The sequence below is a fragment of the Lepidochelys kempii genome, chromosome 6, assembly GCF_965140265.1.
Source record: "Lepidochelys kempii isolate rLepKem1 chromosome 6, rLepKem1.hap2, whole genome shotgun sequence".
NCBI lineage: Eukaryota > Metazoa > Chordata > Testudines > Cheloniidae > Lepidochelys > Lepidochelys kempii.
Window position 1 is genome coordinate 9,726,848 of NC_133261.1, and position 22,341 is coordinate 9,749,188.

The 22,341-nt window shown below is 49.4% G+C and overlaps 1 protein-coding gene and 1 pseudogene across 1 annotated transcript in view; both read right to left on the minus strand.

Annotated features, from left to right (window-relative positions):
- The window catches only part of LOC140912936 (up-regulator of cell proliferation-like), a 107,602-nt pseudogene extending 92,545 nt beyond the window's left edge, over positions 1 to 15,057 (minus strand).
- The window catches only part of LOC140912947 (uncharacterized), a 43,133-nt gene continuing 33,345 nt past the window's right edge, over positions 12,554 to 22,341 (minus strand). The window contains 1 exon segment of the mRNA XM_073348406.1: positions 12,554 to 12,640. The gene's annotated coding sequence lies outside the window, so the exon portion shown is untranslated.

Sequence of the window (22,341 nt, forward strand, 5' to 3'; positions counted from 1 at the left end):
CGACTTAAAGTCCTAGTGTAGACCAGGGCTTACTCAGCCACTTTTACTGAAAATTTCGATACCAACATCTTGGTGCGTCATCATATGCTGTTCCAGCAGATGAGCAGGGGTCAGTGCATTCATTACCTGCGCTGATTTGTGTTACACAATGCTTGCAGAGCATGTTGGAAAGATTTTAAGCAATTAACAGTTCTGTCTGTTCGATGCAGAAGTAATCATTCCCACTAGAAAGCTAGGCCAAAATACTCACTGTGGGCAGATTCTACCACCCCTCTACCCCCACATTCTGTAGTTCTCTTCCTCTGCAGGTAGATCCATTGGAATGATTTTTTTCTTTTCTTTTTTTTTTTTTTTTTACAGAAACGATCTGTCAAATCTGACATGATTTCATTAAATGTTTTGTTTTCATGGGTGCGCAGGCTTGGTGCTCTGGAATGGCTCTGAATGAAGTTCAGACAGGACCCTCTTGCAGCATGACAACTCCTCAGGGCACACTCTCACTTGGCTTCAGCACCTCCTTGGATCTCTTCCAACCTTGGAGCATTCAGCACCCCTGTTTGTGCCATGAGCTCCCCACACTGGGGAAGTCTTACATGCCCCCAAAAGGGCCATGTACCCCAACTTCACAGTCAGCAGTGACTCTCGGCCAGCTAGGTAAAACAGAAGGGTTTATAGTCGTCTGGAACACAGCGTAGAACAGATCTTGTTAGCACAGAAAGCAGGAAGGTTCAGCAAAGTCCATCCATTAAATCGTCAGCTTCAGACTTGTCATAGCCACAGGAACTCAAACTTTGTACAGTTTGACTTGTGCAGCAGGCAGGCTGCCCTGGGGTTCTGGCCAGAGAGAAGGACTCCCCCACACGGCACTCACCCAAGCCCAGACTCCACTCATCCCACCTGCAGAACCAGATTGCAGTATCCAGCCTGACTCATAAAAGACCTCCCCCGTCAGCCTCTGCTTGAACCAAAGCCCATCAGAAGAAAGACTTACAAAAAGCAATAAAATGGCAGTAGGAGGCAAACCTAAGCCCCTCCAGACAAGGTTGACAGGATTAAGGAAACTCCCCTAACCTCATTTGCATCAAAGATGGGACAGGGAGGCATCTCCGTTAGCATACAGCATGGAGAACAGAGATTCCAAGGCAAGAACCGCACTGAACTCTGGGACCAGGAAAGCAGGGAAGCACTGCAACCTGGGGATCTCTGCTCCAGATGTGAATGAATCCATGCCTGCACACACCCGCTTATCAGACCAATTCTAGCAATAAATCCTCTATTGGTATCCAAAATACTGAAGCTGCCTAATTGCATTATGAGCTCCCTGGAAGGAGCACCACCAACAGCCGGGAACGATCAGTTCCTATTGTCTAGCCTGAACAAAACAACTTTGGTATACTCCCTTGAATCATCAGTTTACCCAGACAAATTTAGTGTTATTTCCCTGCAAAAACCCAGACTCACTCTCAAGTATGGGCTCTGATGCCTGGATCCAAATTTTGTATCAGTTCCATTCGGACTTCATCTTCTCCTGACTGGTTGTGCTGGGGGCTCTGCCTGTCTCCAGCACTCCGGACACCACCTGGGAACCCTGATTGAGTCATGCTTCACGGAATGGTGAGAACCCACCCCTCTCTTTCTCTCGGTACAGCCTTCTGACCATGGCTTGTGGGATCAGTTATAGTTTGCTAAACCTAACTTTCCGAATCAAATTTAAGTTAGATTTAATATTATAACTGTTTTGTTTGGCTTCTCAAACATGTCAGAAATAAACCAGGAGCTTGATGGTTTGTTTCTGACATGTATCCTGAACAAAGGGCAGGTTGAATTAGGGTTTATCCAACCTGTAACAAAACCCTCCCCTCTCAGAAAGGAAATAATTTAACAAATTACCATTGATACAGTCTTTGGTATCTACATATTGACATAGCACCTTTCTGTCAGGATGGTTTTCACACCAACTCCAATTTGATCTTACAAAACATTGCATAGGAGATGGGAGTTTTCTGGCCATGAGCAGACAGCATCCCCTCCCCATACTACAGTAAAAGCTGTCTTCCAAGATGGCTGTGTTTGCCAATGATTTTCCAGTCATACCCCACACTGATATCTAGGTCTGCTATTTGGGAAGCTTTTTGTTGTTCTGGAGTCCACTCCTGCAAACCCCCCATTCACTGATCCAACAGTTGAGCCAGGAGTACTTGCATTTCTGCAAGTTATGGGGACAGTGAGGAAACAAGCATTTCTTCCTATCACACCCATCCCCCTGTGGCACCAATTCCTTGCTCTCTGCTTGGGGCAGTGTTTGCCGTTCCCATCTCAACAAGGCCATCTAGCCATGTGCCCAGCCCTGTGTGGGATTGAGAAATCGTAGCTCTGCAGTGCTGCTAACCACACAGCAAGTTGCCCCTCAGGATTCCTGACTCTAAAGAGCCATTTCAGAGACGCATGCTCTGTCCTGATCATAAACATCCTCCCATCCAAACCATGCTGAAAACATTGTATCAATTTTTCCACTGCCAGGAGCTCCCTCGGGCTCGTGCCATCATTTCTCTCTGGCAAACTTGGACTTTAAATAATCAGAGCCTGGTGTGATGGGTTCTCTCATCGGGACCCCCTTGGGACTGTCACTGGGTATGCTGAGATACCACTGAGTTTAACCTTTCTGCCAACCTGGGCACCCCTCAACTCTGTCTTGCTGAGCCACACCCGCCAGGCCTCTTCCAGCACAGACTCAGGGACTGGGCCACACCCCTCCGCAGAATACAGACACTGAGATCAACTCTGGGAAGACTCAGTTAAAGGGACGTGCCTGAGCACCCCAATGCACAGCCTTTCGGGGACCCTGAACTCCAGATAAATTTGTGTCAGACTGTATAAAGTTTCATACAGCATAAGTTCATATTATTCGCCCTCTTTCTTGAAGTAAAGAGAGATATGCACAGAGTGCCCCCCAGGTAACAATTACTTAAACTAGGTTTATTAATAAACAAGAGTGGTTTTATTAAGTATAAAAGGTAGGAATTAAGTGATCATAAGAGGTAACAAACAGAACAAAGAAAGTTACTAAGTAAAATAAAACAAACACACAAGGCTAAGCTTAATACACTAAGAAACTGGTTACATGTAATCTCATCCTCAAATCATAGAATCATAGAATATCAGGGTTGGAAGGGACCTCAGGAGGTCATCTAGTCCAACCCCCTGCTCAAAGCAGGACCAATCCCCAACTAAATCATCCCAGCCAGGGCTTTGTCAAGCCTGACCTTAAAAATATCTAAGGAAGGAGATTCCACCACCTCCCTAGGTGTTCTAATAAGCTTCTTTCACAGACTAGACTCATTTCTAGTCTGGGCCCAATCCTTCCCCCTGTTCAGTCTCTGTTAATTCCAGCAGACATCTTAGGTGGTAAGCAGGGTTATCCTCCTCACTCCTTCTCTGTCCTGCTTCACACCCTTATATAGATTTGGCAAAAGGCAGAAATCCTTTGTCTCTTTGTTTAAACTTTTCTCACGCCTCGTGGAAAAATATAAAATCCAAGGCTGGGAGGTCTGGAGAGACAGTCCAACCTGGTGCAGAGCAGAGGCCCAGGGGGTAGAGCTGGAGATGGTGTTTTTTAAACACTGATGGCTGCATGCCCCGGTCTATCACATTACTGTAATCCAGCCAAGAGGTGGTGAATAGATGTGGAACCCTTCTACCAGGTGGAGCCAGCACCAGCCAGGGCCAGGTTCAATATCTAAGGATTCCTTTCCATCAATACAGCACAGAACTGACTCGAGCTCTCACCCAGTAACCTGGGAAATTTACACACTGGGCACCTCTGAGAGGCAATACTTCCCCATGGGCAAGCACCCAGTCTGAGTGTAGAAAAGAAACTTTTAATAAAAGGAGGGAAGTAACCAGGAATTAATTTGGGAAAACACCACAGTCAGGGTTCATAAACATAAACCATGAGTAAAAGCCCCACCCCAAGTATGTTGGGCAGAGTCTTTTTCCCCTCAGGTTCTTAAGTCCAGCAACCCAAAAGTCCCCTTCCCATGCCTGACCCTTCTCTTGACCCCACTCACAGTTGCTGTCTTTGGTCAGTGCAGACCCAGAGTTCAGAGGTGCATCTGCAGAGTTCACCTCCCACCCTAGGTGTGGGGTAAAGAGGCATCTTACTCGCTCTGCTGGCTGCTCGCTGGCCACCTGCTCACTGCTCTCCACCGCCGCCTTGCTGGCTTCCCCTCTCCGCCGCCACCCTGCTGGCTGCTCATCGCACCTCTTTGGCACCACCCTGCTGGCCACCTACTCCCTGCTCCCCCGGGGCAGTCTCTTAGTGCTTTTCGCTCTGTGTAATCCGGGCAGAAACACAGTCTTGCCACAAGTGATTTTACTTCTGATTAAGCAAATTAAAAACAACACAGTTGAACAGTGGGAAGAAATAGGGTGAGCCAGTCTTACCACAAACCCTTTAGAACATGCAACCTACTGGTTGAGAGTCCTGTCCCCCCATCTCTTACTTTCATTGGGCTCTGACATTCAAGCCCTTGTCTGACTGAGGTTCTTTCACTGAGAGTGACTCCCTCCCTTGGGACAGATTAAGCACGGTCCTGCTTTTCTGTATTCCCACAATAATTACAATAGTGGTGACCATATTTCACTACCCCTGCATTCAGTACTAACATAATTTGTGACCCAACACCAGCCAAGTTGATTACAGTGAGTAAAACACCACTCCATCAGCTGAATATCTAGCAAATCTAAGCAAAGCAGGAGCAAAGTGTATTTACATAAACATACCCAGGGTCTCTCCCCCATCCGCAGCCAGCTGTCAGCATCCTGGGAAATGCCCAATTTAGGTAGCTGTCTGGGGAAGTCAAAGTGCCGCAGACTGGCTGAGTACCACCCTGGAGGGAGGGACTCAGACTGGCCTGGAGACTACTGTGTGCCCTGATTCAAGGGATTTGGGTTTGATTCCTGGCTCTGTCCAAGACCCTTTCTCTCTGTGCCTACTTGGTGCCATGGCAGAAAGGAAGCGCTTCTGTGGATCTCAACAGCAGGAGGAGATCTCATCCCTTCCTGCTGCCAAAGTACCAGCCCCAGCCTCGCAAGTCAGAGGGGAATATTTATTGCATGAGGATCTTTATTTAATCTTTGTTGGTAGAGGATCTATGACACACAGCTGCATAGATCTCAATCCACCACTGCTTGTGGAGTCAGTTTCCCGCTCCCTGGGGATACCCACAGTTGTGAGGAACCTGCCCTTAGCGTGAAGCAGCTGTGGCCATGCTGGCCGGGGGTCAGCTCCCTGACTCTCCAAGCCACGGGCAACACACGCCCTCCCCTCTCAGCCCAAGAAGGCTCTGCTGTCTCTCCTCAGCTTAGAGAGAAGCACAATCCTTCAAGCCTCCCCCGGGAGTGCCCAGCCCCTGGTCCCCTGGACACTCACCAAATCACCAGGCCTGCAGTTCCCATAGCAACAGTACCCCCAGCGCACTGGTTACCCCTTGAAGTACAGCTCCGTGTGACACACAGCACCTACAGTCTTTTATAGAGGAAGCCGTTCTAAGTATAACGAAGGGCAGAGAGTCAAAGGGTAGCAAACAGGACACAACGGGTGACAGGTGCACTAAAATCCTAACATGTTCCACAGCTTAAGTGCAACTAACAAGATCCCCCCTTGGCTAAGAAGGTAGTGCTGTCCCCAAAGTCCTCTGCCAGCATGGTTGAAACCCTCTTTCCATGAATCAACACTGGCAACTTGTCTTCTCAAATGAAGGATGCCAGGGTGTCTTTCTGCACCCCCAGATATACCAGCTCTGACCTTTGCTCTCCACCTGAAAACATGGTCTTCCCACATATCACACACACACACTTTACCTCTTCTTGTTAATTTTCCTTGTGTAGTCATAAGAACATAAGAATGGCCATACTGGTCAGACCAAAGGTCCATCCAGCCCAGTATCCTGTTTCCCAATGCCAGGTGCGGAAGTGCTTCTTTTAATATCCTGAGGTTTGTGCTTCTGGTTCAAAAGGATCCCACCGCTCTGCCACCATGTCAGGGTTCCCCCCCACTCTGAACTCTGGGGTACGGATGTGGGAACCCACATGAAAGACCCCCTAAGCTTATTTCTACCAGCTTAGGTTAAAAACTTCCCCAAGGCACAAATCCTTCCTTGTCTTTGGATGAATACTGCTGCCACCACCAAGTGAGTTAGACAAAGATTCAGGAAAAGGACCACTTGGAGTTCCTGTTTCCCCAAAATATCCCCCCAAGCCCCTTCACCCCCTTTCCTGGGGAGGCTTGAGAATAATCTACCAACCAGATAGGTAAACAAGGTGAGCACAAACCAGACCCTTGGGTTTTTAGGACACTAAAAACCAATCAGATTCTTAAAAAAACAAAAACAGAACTTTATTATAAAGAAAAAGAAGTAAAAGCACTTCTGTAAAATCAGGATGGAAGGTAATTTTACAGGGTAATACGATACAAAACACAGAGGATTCCTGTCTAGGCAAAACTTTAAAGTTACAAAAACAGGGATAAACCTCCCTCTTAGCACAGGGAAAATTCACAAGCTAAAAAAAAGATACTCTAATGCATTTCCTTGCTATTACTTACTATTTCAAGATGTAATTTTAGATGTATCATTCAGTAGGATATGGATTACTTGCTTGGTCTCAATCTTTGTCTCCTGAGAAAACAACAACAGCCCAAAACAAAAACCTTCCTCCAAAGATTTGAAAGTATCTTCTCTCCTTATTGGTCCTTTTGGTCAGGTGTCAACCAGGTTATCTGAGCTTCTTAACCTTTTACAGGTAAAGGAGGGATTTTATGCTACCCTTAGCTGTATGTTTATGACATAAACATTTGAAAATGAGAAACTGACCAATTTTAAAACCCTCTGGCCACGAAATTTATCAAAATGGACTGGGAATGTGGTAGGCCCTAGCGATAAGTGTCTCCCACCTCCTGACTGGAGAAGTGTGTCTCAAGGCATTCTGCCTCTAAGAGAACTGCCTTTAACAACAAGGCCTAGAGAGCATAATACCCAGGACATATACCAGGGCCCCAGGAAGGATCTATATTCCATCACCGCAGCCCAGCCCACATCCCACTGGTGGGGTTCCCCCACCCGCAACCCAGACAGCTCCGAGGCAGCACAGGGAAATCCCTGCAGTTAGTATTCCCTGGTGGTTGCAGCATGACTACTGGTCCTTTGTTGTTTCAATCTTGGGGCAGAGCATCCTCTGCTAGGAGATTAGAGGAATGTAAATTATCAAGGAAGTAGCAGGCTACTGTTTCTGCCGATTCCCATCTTACAGGCAATACTGGGACAGGATTTCAGAAGAGAAGGTTTATGGCGGACCCTCAGCAGCCATCCTGGCCAGACGGAGCTCTCCTGATACAAGAGGAGGTGGAGGGTTGAGCTAGACAGATCCAGAACTTGTCCCCTTTTGCAGGGTTAAAAATGGACAAGTGGCTTCCTATTGTACTGTGAGCCATCCAGGCCACTGCCTCCTGACACCCCTCACCCCCACCCCACAGGGTCTGCAGCCCATATGCCCCCAAAGGGTCTCCAGGAACATTTCCCCATGTTGCCCCCAGCAGAGAATGGGGCTAAAATCAGGGAGTGTTCTCTGTACAGAGCCCTCCCAGATAGGGCTGGGCAAATAATAGAATGAGGGGGAGGGGGTTCCCTGGCAATTCCAGGAAAAACAAACAGGAAAATTTTCAGTTCAGGTCATACTGAACATGAAGTTTTCCAGCTAATTGAAGACCTTTTGATCCTCCCAAAATCATTCAATGTCAGGCTTTTGTTAAAGCAAAGGAAACGATTCCCAAAAACGGCCAGAGAAGGAGGAAGAGGGGGTGGCTCAGGGGTAATGCCACATGTCCTGAACATCGGAAGGGACTGGGGGAGGGGAAGGGATATTGTCATCTGGAGAGGAATGTCTGTGGAATGTCATCTGAGGAATGTCATCACCTGCTGAACATCTGGAGATACTGGGGAGTGTTGCAGGGGCTGAATATCTGAAGATGCCTGAAGTGATGATCTGGTGAGCCCCCAGAGAGTCCCTATGGGCTTTGGCAAGCTGAGAGTTCCTGCTCATCACACATATTGTCTGGACTCTTATCAGACCATGTGGGATGGCTCCGGCGTGGAACCTGTGCCAGTTCATCACTGTATAAGCAGGAAAACCTCAAATAGGAGTAGAGAGGTTATTTTACCCCTATATTTGGCACTGCTGCCACCTCTGCTGGAATCCTGTGCCTAGTTCCGGTACCCAAAATTCAAGAAAGAAATTGATAAATTGCAGAGGGGACAGAAAAAACCCATAAGAATGATTGAAATGATAGACTCAAGGAGCTCAATCTATTCAGCTTAACAAAGAGAAGGTTGTGGGGTGACTTGATCCTAGTCTATAAGTATTTACATGGGGAACAAATATTTAATAATGGGCTCTTCAATCTAGCAGACAAAAGTTTAACATGATCCAATGGCTGGAAGCTGAATCTAGACAAATTCAGACTGGAAATAAGACATACATTTTTAACAAGAAGATGTGAGTCATTACCCGGTAGACCAACTTGAAAAGGGTCAGACTGGATTCTTTATCACTGACCGTTTTAAAATCAGAATTGGACGCTTTTCTAAAAGCTCTGCTCTAGGAATTATTTCAAGGAAGTTCTCAGGCCTGTGTTACACAGGAGGTCAGGCTGGATGATCACAATGATCTCTTCTGGCCTTGGAATCTAGGGATCTATGAACAAAACCACGGCTCTACAATACAGCTCCAGCACCCTTCTAGCTGGGGTGCTTCTCCACCTTGTTTCATTCCCAGGTATGGTTCCAGTTGGAGACATCAGCGGGTTTAACCCTCCATCCTTCCCCAGAGTTCAGCCCTCTCTGGCCCTCTGGCTTCAGCTGTCCTGCCGAGAGAACCAGCACCCTCCTGCTGCTGCTCTCAGCCTTCAGCCCTCTCCGGCCATGGATCTGTGGTCTGGGGCTGCATGGTGCCCTGGGGGACAGGGCCGCTCTGCGTTCCCGAGCTTCTGCTGTCCTGCCCCCTAGCACTGTTCTGGAGAGGGATCCCTGCTCTGCGCTGGCTCAGCAGGGCCTAGGGGCAGGGTGTCGGGGAGTAGGTCTGTGAGGGGATGCTGGGATGTGAGGGGGTGGGAGGTGCTGGGCAGTGCGGGAGGTTTGTGTATTTTGGGATGCTGGGCAGTGGGGGGGGGGGGGTCTGTGTGAGGCGCAGTGTAGTTGTGATGGTGGGACTGTGGGGAAGGGTACTGGGCAGTGGGGGAGATCTTTGCATGTTAGGGTGCTGGGCAGTGGGGGGTCTGTGGGGGGTGCTGGGCAGAGGTGGTGGGGCTGAGGGTGTGGGGGGGTGCTGGGCAGGGGTGACGGTGTTCAGGGCACTGTGCATTTGTGGGGGGGGGTGCTAGGCATAGTGGGTCCAGGGTTGCTGGGTGGGAGGGCTGTGTGGCATGGCATGGACCCACCCCCACGGGGAAGGGGCACACTGGCAGCACAGGGCTGCGGCTTGTAAACAGTGCTCTTGAACTGGACGAAGCAGGGTTGCCCCCACCGTGCCGTGCCCCATTGTCCTACTAATACATCCCAGAATGACGTTTGCTTTTTTTGCAACAGCGTTACACTGTTGACTCAGATTTAGCTTGTGGTCCACTATGACCCCCAGATCCCTTTCCCCAGTACTCCTTCCAAGGCAGTCATTTCCCATTCTGTAGGTGTGCACCTGATTGTTCCTTCCTAAGTGGAGTACTCTGCATTTGTCCTTATTGAATTTCATCCTATTGACAATGTTGAGACCCATATCTTATCAGGACAATACTGATTAACAACATGTGAGGTTTCGAATTATACCTCACAAGGCATAATTCGTACAAAGATTATAACAATAATATGGAGGGTGTGAATACAGGAACGTATTCTGTCACAGCCTCATTACCACATGCGGCAGGGAGTTCCTCAGTTTAAACCTGCAGGGCAGAGACATTGATTTTTTTCCTTTTCAATCAGTTTTAGAAGTTCTCAAGCAGCAAATTTTGATGATTAGCGATGGAAATATTTTGCCAGCAGCTTGCGCGTGTGTGATGAATTCAACATTTACCAATAAAAATCCAGTCCTTCCAAGCATAATTATAAAGCTCCACTTCTTGAATCTCAACCTCTATTGCCATTAAATAATTGTCTGACCTTCACCTATGGCCTGACTCCCAACACATACAAATTCCTACAACCGTGATTATTTAAACTGATAAAAATGGGGGAGGGAGGGATGCTTAAAACAAGTAACTTTCCACATCAAAATTTAAATCAATAGAACTCTTAAAAAAAATGCCTATAAACTAACTTTAATGTTCTCCATCAAAATGATAAAAAAAAGTAAGCAGAATTCTGCCCAGCATAATTTGAGTAACAATTCGCTCGAGTTGGCACTAGGATCTCTTTTAATGGTTGGGGGATGGGCAGTGGCCGGTCTTTCTGCGTCTTGGGGGTGGCAAACATTAGGAGGCAGAGGTGGATCTAGAGCAACTAAGAGGGAGGCAAAGCCGGGGGGCGTTGGCGTCTGGGGGGCTACTGTTTTGGGGCATCGGAAGCAGGGGGGTTGCCAGGGGTTGCGCTCCGGGTCGGGCCAGGCCCCTCGCCCTCCACAGCGTCCTCCATCATCTGCTTGTACTGGCGCTGGAAGAAGCCGAACTGGAAGGAGACAAAGAGGGGAGATGGTGAGAGCCAGACAGACACAGGCTTATAGCGGAGGATGGGGAGAGACAGGCTGTGGGAACCTCCAAAGGAAAGACTCTTGCCCCTTCTCCACCAGCTGGGAGAGCTACGGGCCCCACCCCCAGGGTGATGGGCGGTGGGGGAGGGGTCCAAGCGCTGCCCCACTCCCCTTGCAGAGGGCTGCTGTGATGAGAGCCAGCAGAATCAGGCCCCCACGCTGCTGCCCACGATGATGGGCAGGTAGTTATAGCCCACAAAGCGCTCCACCACCGTCTGCACCTGGGGGAGAGGAGCTGTGAGATGGGGACCCAAAAGTCCTGAAATTATCAAACCAGACCCCACTTCCTCCCAGAGCAGGGACAGAACCCACGAGTCCTGGCTCCCAGCTCTAACCACTAGCCAATGCTCTCTCTATCCCGGGCACAGTCACTCTGGTACCTGCCGCTGGACGAATCCCTCCTTCTGGTTGTATTTCTGCTCCTCGTATTCAATCCGGGCCTCGCTCACCAGACTCACTTTCTGCTGCTGAGTCTGGAACAGAGAAATTCACTGTCCCTGACCAGAAATGACACAAACCAGCCCAGAGCATCAATCCAGAGGGACCCAGAGCAATGTTCACACAGGGCTGTTCACACAGGGGCAATCCCTTGCCCGGCACTGAGATGCAGCAACCCTCAGGGGTGAGGCGTGGGAGCTGTTCACATGAGGGATCCCTCACCCGGTGCTGAGAGGCAGAGGCAGTTCTCGTACCTGGGAGACCCACTGGAAGCTGAAGTTCCCTTTGATCATGAACTCCAGCAGCTGGTGCATTTCCAGGTAGGTGATTCTGCACCGGATCTTCTTACAGGTGGCCACGGAGAAGTCCTGGGTGCAGAAGGATATCACCGGGTGAGGCAGGGGGCGTGCAGGGGCTCAGCATGGTCATGAGGCTCTGGGTCTGTCTATAGCACGGGGCCCTGTCCCTCCCCCAGCCCAGCCCCACATGCACTGTCTGTGTTAGTGCGGAGGGGAAGGGGCTGGTGGGATCCGCACTGGCCTGTACTCACCAGCAGGGGGCGCTCGCTCATCCGCTTCACAAAGTCCTTCGAACCCGGGGTTCCAGCCTTACTTACGCACTGAGCCAGCTGGGGCTGGGGAGGGAGAGAGACACGGTGTTAATAGGGGCAGGAATGGGCCATGGGACCTTTCACCTCTACAGGGCCCCAGCACAGGGGGCTGGCTGGCTGGCTCAGGAGCTGGGGAAGGGGCAGCGGTGAATGTAACCTGGTAAGGGCCGGTGTGGTGTACTGATAAGAAAAAAGCCGGGCTGGTCCGGTCCGGTCTGCTGTACTAGAAAGCTATTTATAGCCAGCACGGCATACCGGAAAGACACCGTACCGTCCCCAGCTCCTCCATGGAGCTGAGCCTCCTCCAGCTCGTCACATACAGCAGCAGCCTTGCCGAAGGAGATGCAGCTCTGTGGAAGCGTAGGGGGCTGGGAGGGGCAGCGGGGAAAGGCGTAGATGCCGATAGCTCCTCCGGATGCTGTACCGCTCCCAGCCCCCTCTCCCCCCAGGTAATGGGGATGGGAGGGGAAAAGCGTGGGGATCCTGGGCTGGGGACAGGACAGAGTCACAGGGAGGGTCATGTGGGGAGGTGACATGCCCCCACCCCCAATACTGGGAAAAATTAATTTTACTTTCACCACTGGGAAGGGGTCTTCCCCCCCCAGGCAGCCTGTCCCAGCAGGGGGCGCTGTAGGGCCGAGCAGGTGTCACTGGGCCCATCTCACACACACAAGGGCAGGGAGAGGCAGGTACCTTGGAAGGGACGACCTCAGAGGCGTCCCACACCCGGACCCCGCTCAGCTCCACGGGGAACTGGATCGTGACCGAGATGGGGACACTTCGCTGCCGCAGGTTCTTGACCTGAAATAAAAACAGACTCACCATAGGGCACTTCAGGAAGAGAACCCAGGAGCCCTGATCCCCAGCCCCCACTCTAACCCTCAGACCCCACTCCCCTGCCAGAGCTGGGGATAGAACCCAGGAGTCCTGGCTCCCTGCTGCCGGCCTCACCTCGTACTGATGTGTCTCTGGCACACTTGCCCCTGCCTCCTCGGTGGACAAGTTGATGTACTTGATTGAGTCCTTGAGGCTTGGGGAAGCACAGGATGGAAAGAAGGAGAGAGACGAGAGTGTGATGGATGGGGCTAGAGAGCGGCAATAGGTTGGGGCACTGTGCTGCAGGGAAGGGCTCAGTAGGGGGCGCTGTGCTGCAAGAAACAGGGTGAGGACCCAGTAGGGGGCGCTCTCCCTTTGCAGTCAGCGCTGACACCTATGACCAAGTCCAGCGCTAGGGAGCTCTGTGCTGCAGGGCACAGGGGGCCCAGCAGGGGGCACTCTCCCCTCTGTCTCCGCACTAACCTACCTCGTGAGGATGATGAAGATGCCATTCTGCAATATCAAGTTGGGAGTAAGAGGAACCGTGATGGCTGGTTGTATCGACAGCCTGACCGGTTCTGGAAAGCAGTATTGTCCGTGCCATACTGGTGCAATGCGAATCACAGAAGCTGAGTCTTGTCTGAGCTTCATTAAAGTTCTTGGAATCAGTGAAACTGATGGTTAAGCATAATGAAGGCCAAAGATCCTGAGGTTGGGGGTGAGTAAAAATATTCACATGCCTAAGAAGGAATCTGGCACCTCTTTTCTGTTCTCGTGGCAGCAGGCATCAGAGAGGAGGGAGTCTGCCAAAGGATCATGGTAAGCTCCCAGATTGCCTCATGAATAAGCAAAACCACTCTAGCAGGCCCGGCAATATGTCAAATATGAACTAACTTATATGGATTGCCATTAACCAATTCTACCTGTGCACCTAGGGCTGCCCTTTTCATAAGTTTCTGGTGCACTTTATAATTGTCAGGAACCGGGAGGATAATTCAGAGACAGTGGCCTCTGTGATGCCGGCAGGCCAGGTGCCAGCCCATGACAAGGCCCCTAAGTCTCAACTGAACACTGACCTGGAAATGAATCTGGCTCACCTGTACGAACTTTTTAAACACAAGGCCAAAATTAGGATGGAGTGAACACCCGAGCATGCCCATCGGCAGTTCAGAGCCCTAAGGTGGAAACCAGACGTGGCATTTTCCCGACACGCCGACCACATTGTGAAACATTGGGATGCCTGGATATCAGGAGCAAGCGTTAAATCTCTGGAAGATCTGTCTCTCCTAATGCAAATGGAGCCGTTCTTAGAGGATGTTCCTGAGGAGATAGAAAGGTACATCCTAGATGGGAAGCCCAAAACTGCAATTGAGGCGGGGGAGATCAGAGCCAAATGGGTGGAGGTGGTGGAGAAGAAGAAAGCTAGTAACAGTTGGAGCGGATACCAGAAGGGGCAACCCGACCAAACACCCCACCATCTGGGTCAGCCCAAGGCCCCACCTTGCAAGGAGGAGCCCTCCACACAGCCAGGGAGATCGCAGATGCTTTTTTACCCACCACCCTACTCTCCAACCACCCACCTCGCCCCAACCCACAGTCAGCTGGGCGATACTTTAAGTGTAATGAGCTGGGGCATGTGAAGACCAACTGCCCCAAGAGCACCAGCTGACTGCAACTCATCACCCCAGGGTCCCACCAGGAGCCTTCAGGCCCAGATGCCTCACAAATACCTCCAGAGCGAAGGGAAACTGTGAGTGCGGGTGGGAGGAAGTTTACTGAGTGGAGAGTCACTGGAGCACAGGTGTCAGCTATCCACCAATCCCTGGTGGACCCCAAATTCATCAACCCAGAGGCCCAAGAGATGGTGCAACCCTTTAAGGCCAACTCTTTTAACTTGCCTACAGCCAGGTTGCCTGTCCAATACAAGGGTGGGTCAGGAATACGGACTTTTGCAGTCTATGACGATTATCGCATTCCCATGCTGCCGGTAGAAGACTTAGCCAACCATGTGAGGCTAACAAAATGGGTGGGGATGGTCACCCATGACCAGGCTAAACAGGCCTCTCCACCTAACTCCATTCCTCAGCCTCCTACAGGGACCCGCCAGAGCTGATGGAACCAGACCCCAGACCAGAGTCTATGACAACGGTTGTAGATCCAGTTCCTGGGACCCAGCCAGAACCAGCCCAAGGATCGGAACTGGCAGAGCCCTCAGCCACCAGAGCCCGTGCTTGCAACCCCGCCAGAGTCAGGGGAGCCAGCACCAAAGGGCGCCACAGAGCCTGCACCTGCAGCAGCAGCTCAACCGGCGCAAGAAGCTCAACCGGAGCCTGAAATACAACCCAGTGCACCAGCGGAGAGCGGTTCACAGTCAACGGAGACACCCCTCGCGTCACCCGCATCGCTTCCAGTGGGACCGATGTCTCCAGCATCAAGGGAGCAATTCCACGCCGAACAGGAAGCGGATGAAAATCTTAAGGGAGCTTGAACGGCGGCACCCACTGCCTCTCAGCTCTTCCAATAGGTCCAGGTTTGTTGTAGAAGGAGGACTCTTATACAAGGAAACCCTTTCTGGTGGGCACAAGGAGGACTGGCATCCCCAGAGACAGTTGGTAGTTCCAACTAAGTATAGGGGAAAACTCTTGAACTTAGCCCACGATCACCCTAGTGGCCATGCTGGGGTGAACAGGACCAAGGACCATTTGGGGAAGTCATTTCACTGGGAGGGAATGGGCAAGGACGTTTCTACCTATGTCCGGACTTGTGAGGTGTGCCAGAGGGTGGGAAAGCCCCAAGACCAGGTCAAAGCCCCTCTCCAGCCACTCCCCATCATTGAGGTTCCATTTCAGCGAGTAGCTGTGGATATTCTGGGTCCTTTTCCGAAAAAGACACCCAGAGGAAAGCAGTACATACTGACTTTCATGGATTTTGCCACCAGATGGCCGGAAGCAGTAGCTCTAAGCAAGACCAGGGCTAAAAGCATGTGCCAGGCATTAACAGACATTTTTGCAAGGGTAGGTTGGCCCTCCGACATCCTTACGGATTCAGGAACTAACTTTCTGGCAGGGACCATGAAACATCTTTGGGAAGCTCATGGGGTGAACCGCTTGGTTGCCACTCCTTACCACCATCAAACAAATGACCTAGTGGAGAAGTTTAATGGGAATTTGGGGGCCATGACGTGTAAATTTGTGAATGAGCACTCCAATGATTGGGACCTAGTGTTGCAGCAGTTGCTCTTTTCCTACAGGGCTGTACTACATCCCAGGTTGGGGTTTTCACCCTTTGAACTCGTTTATGGCCACAAAGTAAAGGGGCCTTTACAATTGATGAAGCAGCAACGGGAGGGAGTTGCATCTTCTCCAGGAACTAACATTTTGCATTCTGTAACCAACCTGCAAAACACCCTCAAGGACTCTCTAGACCTTGCTTGAGAAAACCTACAAGATGTTCAACAAGAGCCAAAGGCCTGGTATGATAAACATGCCACAGAGCGTTCCTTCCGAGTAGGTGACCAAGTCATGGTCCTGAAAGCGCTCCAGGCCAATAAGATGCAAGTGCCATAGGAGGGGCCATTTATGGCACCTAGGAGCTGTTAATTACCGCATAGCATTCCCAGACCCTACCCTAAAACCTAAAGTATACCATGTTAATTCTCTAAAGCCCTTTTATGCCTGAGAAATCAAGGTTCTCCAGTTTACAGCCCAGGAGAGAGACGATGCTGAGTGGCCAGAAGGAGTCTACTATGAAGGAAAAAGCAATGGTGTCGTAGAAGAGGTGAGCCTTTCCATCACCCTTGGGCATAAGCAGCGACAGCAAATCCAGGAGCTGTGCACCAGCTTCGCACCGATGTTCTCAGCCACCCCAGGACGGACAGAACGAGCGTACCACTCCATTGACACAGGTAATGCTTGCCCACTTAGAGCCCAAGCCTACCGGGTGGCTCCTCATGCCAAAACTGCTATAGAAAGGGAGATGAAGGACATGTTACAGATGGGTGTAATCTGCCCCTCTGAGAGTCCATGGGCCTCTCCAGCGGTTCTGCTTCTCAAACCCGATGGGGAAATTCGTTTTGCATTGACTACCATAAACTAAATGCTGTAACTCACCCAGAAAACTATCCAATGCCATGCACAGATGAACTATTGGAGAAACTGGGACATGCCCAGTTCATCTCCACCTTAGATTTAACTAAGGAGTACTGGCAAGTGCTGCTAGATGACCCCACCAAGGAAAGGTAAGACCCATGTAGGGCTGTATGAATTTAATGTGCTCCCTTTCGGACTGCAAAATACACCCGCCACCTTCCAGAGACTGGTAGATAACCTTCTGGCTGGATTGGGGGAATTTGCAGTAGCCTACCTTGACGATGTGGCTATATTCTCAGATTTATGGGCAGAACACCTGGAACACCTCCAAGCTGTCTTTCAGCATATAAGGGAGGCAGGATTAACCGTTAAGGCCAAAAAATGTCAAATAGGCCTAAACAGGGTAACAGGTACCTTGGACACCAGGTGGGTCAAGGAACTATCAACCCCCTACAGGCTAAAGTAAATGCTATCCAAAATTGGCTTGTCCCTATGTCACAGAAACAGGTCCAATCCTTCTTGGGCTTGGCTGGGTATTATTGACGATTTGTACCACACTACAGCCAAATTGCCACCCCACTGACAGACCTAACCAGGAAAAAACAGCTAAATGCCGTTCAGTTGACCGAAAAGTGTCAAAAAGCCTTTAACCAGTTTAAGGCAGCCCTTACGTCTGACCCTGTACTAAGGGCCCTGGACTTTGACCAACTTTTCGTCATAACCACAGGTGGTGTAGGAGCAGTTTTAATGCAGGAAGGACCAGATCAGCAATTCCATCCTGTCGTGTTTCTCAGCCAAAAAACTGTCTGAGAGGGGAAGCCACTGGTCAGTCTCGGAAAAAGAATGTTACGCCATTGTGTGTGCTCTAGAGAAGCTACGCCCATACGTTTGGGGACGGCGTTTCCACCTGCAAACCGACCATGCTGCGCTGAAGTGGCTTCACACAGTCAAAGGAACTAACAAAAAACTTCTTTGGTGGAGTTTAGCTCTTCATGACTTTGATTTTGAAATACAACACATTTCAGGAGCCTCTAACAAAGTGGCTGATGCCCTCTCCCAGAAAGGTTTCCCAGAATCAGCTGGGTAAAAATGTCCCCGGATTCTAAGTCAACGTAGTCCTTGAAATGTGAAAAATACTGTTGAGTTCTCCATGTAATTGGTAGTAAAATTAGAGGTGCGTGTATCTTATTAACTCTGTTTCCTAAACCTCCAGGAGGAAATCCCAGTCAGTGTGGACCTGACCTGAACCAGGCTGGCCAGCACCGTCTGTGATTTGGGGGGCATGTGATAAATGAAGGGGGGAGGGGTAGCTCCCTTTTATGGACACCTAGCCAGCCAGCCAGCTATAAAAATCCATGTTAGTAGCTGTTCTCTACTTGCTTTACCTGTGAAGGGTTAAAAAAGCCCATAGGTAAAAAGGAAGGGAGTGAGCAACTGACCAAAAGAGCCAAGGGGAGGGCTAGAACTTTTTAAAATGGGGGGCGGGGGGAAACTTTCCCTTTGTCAGTGGTAAAGCTATGCTGTAAAAAGCTGTGAACCAGGTATGAAAATCACCAGATCATACCTGGAACTACTCAATTTGAAACCCCAGATATGTAAGTAGATCAGGAAACGTCTAGGAAGGCGCGATTAGCTTCTCTCTTTTATTTCTGTAAGGCTTGTGGACTCCTCTGTGCTAACCCCCAAAATCCTTTTGTTTTGCTGGTAACCATTAAGCCGGACCTCAAAAAAAAAAAAAAAAAAAAACCATTCTTGATGCTTAATTATTAGATTTGCTCTTTTTAAGTCTAGCAATAGCCTAAGTTCCAGACGTATTTTCTTTCTTTTGGTTTCTAATAAAATTTACCTTTGTTCACAACAGGGTTGGGGGTTTTTTTGTGTCCTAAGAGGTTTGTGCAGATGCCGTTTCACTAGGTGGTGACAACAGCTAATTTCATTCGTTTTCTTTCTCAGCTCTTCCCCGGAGGGGTGGGGAAGAGGGCACGAGGGCACCCCACAGGGAGGAATTCCCAAGTGCCCCTTCCTAGGTTCAAAGCGTTTTTTTGTGTTTGGGTGGTGGCAGCATCTACCCATCCAAGGTCAGAGAGAAGCTGTGACCTTGGGAGTTTAATACCAGCCTGGAGTGGCCAGTATCCATTTTTAGAATCCTTGCGGGCCCTCAGCTTCTGCACTCGGAGTGCCAGGGTGGGGAATCAGCCTGGACAGAGGGCCTGAGCTTCAAACACTGTTAATTCCCCCTTTGAAAAATTGCCCTTTATAGATGTGACAGCGAGGACGTGTGGCCTCCCTCTGAGGCTGACAGGGAGGGACGCCCATGCATTCCTACAGCGGGATAAAGCAGTGCTGTCCTGTCTTGTACAGTAGCACAAGCTGCTTAAAGAAACACATACGTGCGAAGAGCTTTCCACTTTGATTTATTATCAATAGTCACAGGTGCTTTTAACTTGAGCTGTTTGACCCCATCTTCCCCTCAGTCCATTCCAGTGTCTCCCAGGACACTGCATTTCTGATGCTTGCAGATGAACCTATGCTTTCAATTTTCACTGTTAATTTTCACTGGCTCCCGTTGTGAGGCCTGGGAGTGTCAGTTCAAAGTTTTCTTCACTGCAGATGTGTGTTTCCAAAGTAGTAAGAACGCCTAAATATCACTTTTAATCTGCGGACCACAAAGGTGGGTTTCATAATTGCTATTTTATGGGTGGGGAAACCTCAGAAACAGATGCAAAATTATTTTCCCAAGGTCACACAGTGAGTGAATGCACAATGGGGCCATAATTAAGGATATTTCTCATGGCAGTTTTTAGGGGGAAATCTGATGTGAAGAGGGCAAAGTTACAGAAGTGTTACTTTAAAGTATGTCCCAAGTGTCAAATAGTGCTTTGCATTTCAAGGCTGCTTCATGGAGTAGCTAGTCCTTGAACCCACAAAGGGAGAGGCCATTCTTGATGAAGTGGCGCACAGTATCTGGTCCAAAAGATTCATAGAGTATGATGGCTCAGTGATAGCAACCATGATGTAATTAAATTTCACAACCTTGTTGGGGGGGGGGGGGGGGAAATACCAAAGAAACCCACCACAATAGCACTTAACTTCCAAAAGGGGAACTACACAAAAATGAGGAGGAAATGGAAATAAAAATAAAGAGTGAAATGCCTGCAAGCTGCATGTAAACTATTTAAAACACCATAAGAGGCCCAAACTAAACATATTCCCCAAATAAATAAATAAATAAAACAGGGAAAAACGTGACCACTGCTAAAGAGCAGAGTAAAAAGGGTTCTTAGAGGCCAAACAGCATCCTTTAAAAATTGGAACTCAAATCCTACTGAAGAAAATAGAAAGGAACAAAAACTCTGGCAAATCAAGTGTAAAAGTATAAGCAGGAAGGCCAAAAATGAATTTGAAGGCTAACAAGCAAAACACTAACAGCAAAAAGTTGTTTAGAAGTAGGAAGGCTGCCAAACAATCAGTGGGGCCACTGGACCATCAGGGTGCTAAGGGAGCACCCAATTAGCTTCTCCGCAATGGCCAGAAGACAAGGCCATTGCGGAGAAGCTAATTATTTGTATTGGTCTTCACAGCTGAGGATGTGAGGGAGATTCCCATACCTGATCCAATCTTGTTAGGTGACAAATCTGAGGAACTGTCCCAGATTGAGATGTCAGAGTTTTTGGAATAAATTGATTAATGAAACAGTAATATGTCCTCAGGACCAGATGCGATCCACCCAAGAGTTCTGGAGCAACTTATATATGAAATCCCAGAACTACTAACTGTGGTACATAACCTATTATGACGTCCCAGGACTTGACCTCAGGCTTACACATCCCCAAACAGCTGTCACATCCTGGCTTCCACCCAATGGCTATTGAAGTCAAGTGGGCTGAAAAGCTACTGGGGTTATAGGCATCACCCACGAGCGCTCTGACTGGAGTACTGCCCAGCTCCGCTGATTGGTCCTACTACGCTATTTAAGCCAGGAGGCGGAACAGGACATTTGTCTGAGCAACAAGGTCGTTTCCTGTTGTGGCTGCATTGGACCCTGCTTGTGCCTATCTCCTGCACTCATCCTTGCTCCTGGCTTCACTCTTGTTCCCACCATGCTCCTGCTCTGTGCTTGATCCTTGTGTCTCCTCCTGCCCTTATGCCTCACCTCCAATCCTCAGTGACCCGTCCTGGCTTTGACCCCATCCTCTGACTCCTGATCCTGGCTCTGGAATTTGGTATCCAACCTTGGCTCTGACCTTCAGCTTCAATTCCTAGTTCTGACTCTGGCTTGACCCCTGGCTCTGGTAACTGGTAGTTGACTGGTGCTGACCCTTGGCTTCGTTCCCCAACCTGGATGCCTGCTCCACCCACTAGATCTCACTCCTGCTCTTCTAGGCCAGGCCACGTACACTCCACTCCATGACACCTATCCATTAAATCAGCCTCTGTAGCAGAAGACTGGAGGATAGCTAATTTAACATTTTTATTTTATTTTTTTAAAAGAAAAGGCTCTAGAGGTGATCCAGGCAATTACAGGCTGGTAAGCCTAACTTCAGTACCAGACACACTGGTCAAAACTATAGTAAAGCACAGAATTATCAGACACACACACGAGCGTGAATTGATGGGGAAGAGTCAACGTGGTTTTTGTAAAGGGAAATCATGCCTCACCAATCTATTAGAATTCTTTGAGGGAGTCACCAAGCATGTGGACAAGGGTGACCCAGTTGATATAGTGTACAGTAACTCCTCACTTAAAGTCGTCCTGGTTAACGTTGTTACATTGCTGACCAATTAGAGACCGTGCTCATTTAAAGTTGCACAGTGCTCCCTTATAACGTCATTTGGCAGCTGCCTGCTTTGTCCACTGCTTGCAGGAAGAGCAGCCCGTTGCAGCGAGCTGGTGGGGGCTTGAAACCAGGGTGGACCGACAGCCCCCCTAAATTCCCTGTGCAGCAGCCACTCAGCATGCTACCCATTGCCAGCAGTTCAGCTGTCCCTCCCCCGGACTGCCATGTGCTGCTCCTGCCCTCTGCCTTGGAGCTGCTCCCAGGAGCCTCCTACCTGCTTTGTGGGGGGGGAAGGAAAGAGGGATGCTAAAGTCAGGATGTGTCCCCTCCCTGCTACTTTACCCCATTTCCACAGAGTGGGGCGGGGGTGGGGGAGGGAGAGACACAACAAGGCTCAGGACAGAGGGAGCTTGCTGGTAGTAGCTGCTGTCTCAACTTTCTGATCTACTTAAAAAGGCAATGTACTTAGAGTGGCATCAGCGTACTTAAAGGGGCAATGTGCATCTCTCTCACACACAGGGTGTGTGTCTCTGTCTCTCTCTGCCATGCTGTCTCCCCTCCCTTGTAGGGTGTGAGGCTACATTAACAACAGTGTGTTAACCCTTGAGAGCTCAGCCGAGTGCTAGCTCATCATTGAGCAGTAAGGCATTCCCTGGGAAATATCCACCCTCTGACTTCACCACCTCAACCAAGCTTCACAATCATCATTGCTGTGCACAGTATTAACTTGTTTGTTTGTTTAAAACTTTTATATACAGTATTTTGTCTGACCAAAAAAAAAATTCCCTGAACCTAACTCCCCCTATTTATATTAATTCTT